Source organism: Mytilus galloprovincialis, chromosome 8 (assembly GCF_965363235.1).
Source record: "Mytilus galloprovincialis chromosome 8, xbMytGall1.hap1.1, whole genome shotgun sequence".
Lineage (NCBI taxonomy): Eukaryota > Metazoa > Mollusca > Bivalvia > Mytilida > Mytilidae > Mytilus > Mytilus galloprovincialis.
The window spans coordinates 30,004,654-30,011,425 of NC_134845.1; the positions used below are offsets into that span (position 1 = coordinate 30,004,654).

Below are 6,772 nucleotides of genomic sequence, written 5' to 3' on the forward strand. Positions count from 1 at the left end.
GGATTTTAAAGAACCCCACGGACACCACATACACTCATGCATATGTCTTTCATTCAAGGTATAATGATAATATATATGTAAACTCTTGTGTTGTTAACAAGGAAACGAAATCTCAAAAGCATTTTTATCTCAATTTGTATCTAAAAATAGGGTTCTTTAATTTTAATAAAAGCTTGCATAGCAATTTCCTTAAAAACAAAATATAACAAAGGAAAAGTTTTAAAACACAAAATTCATTTTTTTTTTATTTTTCTTTCATAAACTTGAAATTTTACCACGCTAAACCGTTAGGTTTATTCAACAACAACCATTAATTAATCTATAAGTAACGATAAAAAGACAATTGTGTATTGGATTAGGTTGATTGAACATGATGATTAGTGAATTTGCAATAAGCCGTTGGTCACGTGCCGAGTGGCACGCGTTGATTAAAAAGTCATTTAACTTCAAAATTACAATATCTATTGATACCTACCTTTACAGATATGAGGTATTTAATCATATCCTCCTATATATCCATATTCTCTGTGATCTTAAAACATCGTTTTAGTGTCCTTATTAATGCAAAAACTTTCTTCTTAGTCAGCGCCATTAAGAATTCCTTTGCGGTATTTCTACACACCGAAATATATGGCCTTACTATTGGTAAAATACCACAGTACTTAGTGTCACTAATAGTCAAAATTTTGTGCCGTGAAAACTGGAAATGAAGTTTAGCGGGACATAGGAAATTACAAAAATATTAGAATTGTTTACTTACATAGTGTAAGCGGGATGCGGGAATCTAAAAAAATTAAATAAATAGTAGAATGAGGTGCTCATTTTCGCCATATCTTTCCATGTTTTCTGCAGTTTATGTTCAGGTCTTTATATTTTTGAAGTATACTGATATTTCTATATGAAGATAACTTCAAAAGCAAAACATTCTTAGCTTGAAAACGAGTGCGTTTAAAAAGAAATCATCTGAAAAGTTAGATTAAAGGGTGTTTGAAATTTCCTGCTGTTTTGTCAAAGGGGGACACATATTCGCCGTATTTACACATCTATTTAAAATCTAATAAGGGAGCTACCATTTGATTTTTATGGGGGGGGGGGGGGGGGGGGGGGGGCTAGGATGAAAAATTTTGTCCTGCATTTTTTTTTAGTTGTAATCTCTGTCCTGCCTTTTTATTTTTCACTCTATTCGGTCCTGCCTTTTTTTTTTATTAGTTTATCCTGACTTTTTTACCTAAATTGTCATCCTGCCTTTTTTTTTACTCAAAACTCCTGTCCTGCCTATTTTTTCAAATTTCATCCTAGCCCCCCCCCCCCCCCCCCCCCCCCCCATAAAAATCAAATGGTAGCTCCCTAACTGCAGCTTTAAACAATATTCATCAAATCAATTTCATTATAGATGAATAGCAGACATTTCAAAGGTGTAAAGAACTGAAAGTTAGGGCAATCAGTCAAAAGAATTACTAAGAAATACTTCTTTGAAATCGTGTTTTTCATTAAGGAGATTGGCCGAAAATCGTAGTCCGTTTTTCGGTCTTTTGCAGTAAGTGCCGAAATTTTGTCTCAGTTTAAAAAATAATCATATTTGTTATAAAAATATATTTTACCGGAATATTTCTTCCATTTCAGCCATGCTTTGAAGTTTTTACACCTCAAAATCATAAAACGGCGAAATTGTGTTCCCGGCGAATATGAGCGCCCCACTCTAACTATAAAGCGAGATCCGTGAACAGAACCCCCAAATGAGACCCCATTAGTTGTGGCTTATTTTTGGTCTTTTTAGCTAGTTTCCTTCCCCTACATTACTTGTAAGTTGATCGTTTTTGTAAAGCAGCATTCGAGGTCTGACAGTATATTACCAAGAAATGCACAAAATATTTAAAAAGAAGGTTTAGAAAATTTAAATAATGGTATGCACACACACTCCCCTGTCAGCACAGACAATTGTATTTTTGTAAACGCGCCAAACTCATTTCTTCCACAGTGAGACAAGCTTTACAATGTTGATGGTGGTGAAAATCTAGTCCAAATAATTATGACGTCTTGCAAGGCTATTTTATTTCTGGAACGCTTTCCTCTGACGAAGCCGAAATGTGAAACCAAATCATCAAGAAGTCTAATACTTATACTAGAACTGAATATAAAATCGAAATGTAAATGGGGAATGTATCAAAAGACCAAAGAGCAGATAACAGCCAAAAGGCACCAATGGGTCTTCAATGCAACGAGAAAATCCCACAACCCGAGGAGGGGTTCCTAACCAAAGACAAATGGGGGTGGGGGGTGGGGGGGGGGTCCAACTACATGTCCCCATTCAATACAATACAATACAATCTGCTTTATTTGAAAAACACTCCGTCACATTGTCATTGACATGTGAAACAATTAAGAGGTAAATTACCAAATACAATCACATACAATTAAAAAAATAAATAAAACAACTTAGAATTAAAATATATGGAAAATTACTTTATATTATAATATTTTAACATTATAATATTTTAGTTAACTTTGAAATGAATTATATATAGACACATTTTTAAGTAATAAGTTAATATTTGTCAATGACAGTTAGTCCTTTCATTTTTGCTTAATTCTGATATTTCACATAGTACTCTGGAATATGCTGATTTCTGATATTTTTTAACTAATAAAGAATTGCATTCAAATAAATAATGGAATTCATTGCCAATTGCAGTTAAACACAGATTGCATGTCCTTTTTTCTTTTGGAATGACTTATTACCGAGCTTATTACCATCTTCCCAGCTCTACTGGGATTTTACATTGCAGCGTCTTAGTTTTGAAATATATTTACGTTCGAATGGTGTTAATTTTAAAATTCAAATGCATTGATCGTCCAATAAAGAACAATGAAGAAAGGGGGTTCCAACATGTCCAACCCTCAGACCCTCCTGGATCCCTGCCTGTGAGGCATGCTTTAGCTTGCCATTAAACAAAAATGTATACTAGTTGAGTGATAATGGGCGTCATATTAAACTCTTCGATATAAAAAAAGAAACTAAAATAAAAATCATTCAAAGGTCACAAAGGCCTCCTGAAATTACAATTATATAAATCATCTCACATCTTTGCGCATTTCTTGAAATTGGTCATATTAATAAATGCATGCAATATTTTCAGAAAATTTCAATAAATTATATAGGCTTTTTTAAAAAAGTCAATCCTGTGCATGATTTATCAATGATTATACTTGCACAATTAACGCATGTTGTTCTCAAAACTAAGAGGTGTCTATGCTATTTATGACAATTTTCATGGTTCAGTGGTTATAGTTAAGTTTTTATGTTTTGGTCTGTTTTTCTCATACTTTATGCAATAGGTCTACTATATTTGTTGTATGAAATGATTGTAAGGTGTACATGTCTAGTGGGATGATGTCATCTGACCTTGACCTCATTTTCATGGTTCAGTGGTCAAAGTTAAGTTTTTGAGTTTTGGTCTTTATCTATTAAATACTATAAGCCATAGGTCAACTGTATTTGGTGTATAGAAATATTTTATGATCTATATGTCAGCATGGTCAGTGGCGCAGGTTTTATTTGACCTTGATCTCATTTTCACGGTTCATTGATCAGTGTTTTTGTGATTTGGTCTATTTTTCTTAAACTATAAGTAATAGGTCAACTATAATTGTTGCATTGAAGCATTGTTAGCTGTATATGTCTGCCTGGCATGGTTCATCTGACATTGACCTCATTCTCATGGTTCATTAGTCTTTATTTATTTATCTTGGTTAATGTTAAGTTTATGTGACAGTTGTGATAAAGCTTTATACTTAGGACTATCAACATATTATCAATGATTAGTAAAAGAAGGCGAGACATTTCAGCGTGTGCACTCTTCTTATTAAACACACATTAATATACATCATGTACATTAAACAGCAAAAAAAAATATTGATGCAAGATGCCATTCAATAATAACTTTTACTCTTTTATGTATAGGACAAGAACTATAGAAGATACAGAGAAATTATAAACAGCAGAAATGATAGGCAATTTAAAATTTGCAGAAGCAAACTAAACCTAAATGGTAAGGCCACTTTTATTTTTTTTTTTAAAGTTGTTGAACTTGAAAGATGATAATCATGATTACTATAAAAATTAAAAGATGTGGTATATTAAATATGAAAACTATCATGGCTTTAAGAAAGCAATTGTAGGCCTGTGACGACCTTCAATAATGAGAAAATCCATACCCTATAGTCAAAGTAGGCAGCTATAAAAGACCCAAAGATGAAAAATTGAAACAATCCAACATGTCCAAACTGTAAAACTAATTGCCTAGTTTATTACAAAATAAATTACAAAAAATAAATATAACCGGTATGACACAACAACAACAACAACCACTAAATTTTAGTGTCAGACTAAACTTACAAAAACTACAGGCTCTGAACTTTGGACAGGCACAATACATGCAATAGGAATATGGCAACCTATGATGTAAATTTCCTGCAAACACAGACTGGACTAATGTAAATCAACTAATTTTTCGTGAATACTTTATTTTGCGTTTTATACTTTCTAGTCTACATCACAGCTAATTATTTTTCCCAAGGTTCAAGTTTACTTAATGAATTTTAATAAAGAAAGATACATATGAAAAACATTTATTGCTGTTTCTCTCTCCATTTATAACATTTTATTTGTTTATTTTGTGTATTTATAGGTGATCAGACATCTTGGTTTTCATGATCAATAGGTCATTACTGAAGAGGAAACTTAAAGTTGAAATTTATTTACAAAGTGCATAATTGGATTAATTTGAACTGGAATGTGTGCTTTCCTGCAAAAAAGAAACAGGAAATTTCATCATTATCACATGATAATGCCCATAAACAAAATGGAGTTCTATCATAGATACACAAAAACACTATTGCATAAAAGCAACAACATATTATATATATTATTCGAAAGAAAGGAGAATGCAGAACAAATACTATTTTGTTGTTGAAAAAAGGAACACCAGTTTTATCCACTCATTTACATCGCTCCCTCATATCAAATATACGGAAGAAGATCATTGAAGAACAATTTGCAAAAATGTTTTCTCTTAGAATTGAAGGAAAATGTTAAGTGAATGGAATAATGTATTCACTGAATTCTTACGTAGTGGATTGAATAACTGTACACAAGCTGAAACAGAAGACAATTTTAATTTAAAATAACACGAAAAGTGTATATTTTATTATTTAATCTGCAAATATATATACAAATTCTTTAGAACACCACAAATGGTATGACATTCAAATTGGTTGCTTATTAATGTATTGCATTGAAACAATTACAAAGAAAACAGAATCATTTGCTACAAATTTTTTTTTATAAATCATAGTTAAATTTTATAAAAAGTATGAACAATACCTAGATCTAAACAGTCAGACTTTATCAATTTTCAATGTCATTAAAATGTTGAGTCAAACATTTATGAAAGTTTTGAATATCATTTGCATCAACTATACAGTCTTGTAATAATTATATTCATACTGTTTGTATACATGGTATACATGGTATAGAGAAGAAATGTTTAACAAGAACAAATAAGGGAAATTTGATGTTCAGATATTTCCTTAAAGGAAATTTGAAGAACAATGATTTCCTTAGAGGAAATTTGTTGTCTTGAAGGAAATCTTTTTCCCTTGAATAAACAATTTCCCTTGAGGAAAAAACAATTTCCCTTTGAGGAAAAATCTTTTTCCTTTAGGGAAATTTGATTTCCCTTGAGGAAAACAACTATTCCTCTAAGGAAATTGTTGAAAAAGGGGCATAACTTTTTTAACAGTGGTGCTAGAGCCAAAAAATTTTAGGACAAATATCAGGGAACCAATACCAACCAAGTTATCAACTTCATTTTGACGTAACTCCAAAAATTAAGGTGAACAACTTTTGCACTCAGCGGAATTGCAAACTTGTCCCGGAGACAAATCTGCTTTTCTGAGATGTTTTACAAGGTTCCAAAAATGTGTTATGCCCTACAGCTTTCCATCCAGCTAAGGCAGAAGTATATTCTCTTTTATTCTCATATATCCAGTATTTGCAACAAATTGTAATTTTTCTGAAGAAAAAAATTCAAATGGAAAATAATGTTTGTATTGTAATATAGTATGTTCCCATGGGAAGAAAAATTGTTCCTATGTGAAAAAAAATTGTTCCCATGGGAAGAAAAATTGTTCCCATGGGAAGAAATATTGTTCCCATGGGAAGAAAAATTGTTCCCATGGGAAGAAAATTTGTTCCCATGGGAAGAATTAATTCCCATGGGAACTTTTTGTATTCATCTTTTCCCATGGGAACTATAAAGTTCCCATGGGAACTCTAAACTTCCCATGGGAAAAGTATTTTTTCCCATGGGAACTTCCAATGTTCCCATGGGAAATTCTAATATTCCCATGGGAATTATCAAATTTCCCATGGGAAATGTACTTTTAATCAGCTGCAGTGACAAGAGTGACAAGAGTGACAAGTTGGGACATATGGCATTTTTTCAGTTTTTCAATAATCTATCACTGGGCAAATTTTTTTTTTGATATCTTGTAAACCGACAAAGTCAGATTTGCCGATACCGGAATGGCAAATTTGTCCCGCACAGTGTTATATCCTTATCTTTACAGTTATCTGTATAAAGATTTCCGTTACCATACTTGTCTAAACTTTATGTCCCTTTCAATGTTAAGAATGTTATGGTCATTTTAATAAACTTCCTGTTTACAAAACTTTGAATTTTTCGAAAAACTAAGGATTTTCTTATCCCAG

At 31.9% G+C, this 6,772-nt stretch overlaps 1 long non-coding RNA gene across 3 annotated transcripts in view; it reads left to right on the forward strand.

Moving 5' to 3' along the window:
- LOC143085515 (uncharacterized) overlaps positions 1-5,452 on the forward strand; it is a 9,636-nt gene extending 4,184 nt beyond the window's left edge. The window contains exons 1-3 of one of the 3 annotated variants that reach the window (XR_012981355.1): positions 1,797-1,904; positions 3,962-4,049; positions 4,689-5,452. This is a non-coding gene — a long non-coding RNA (uncharacterized LOC143085515). Of the gene's footprint in view, positions 1-1,796; positions 1,905-3,308; positions 4,050-4,688 lie in introns of those variants that run through there. The other 2 variants (XR_012981356.1, XR_012981354.1) reach the window with 2 other exon arrangements.
- Positions 5,453-6,772: the final 1,320 nt, after the last annotated feature.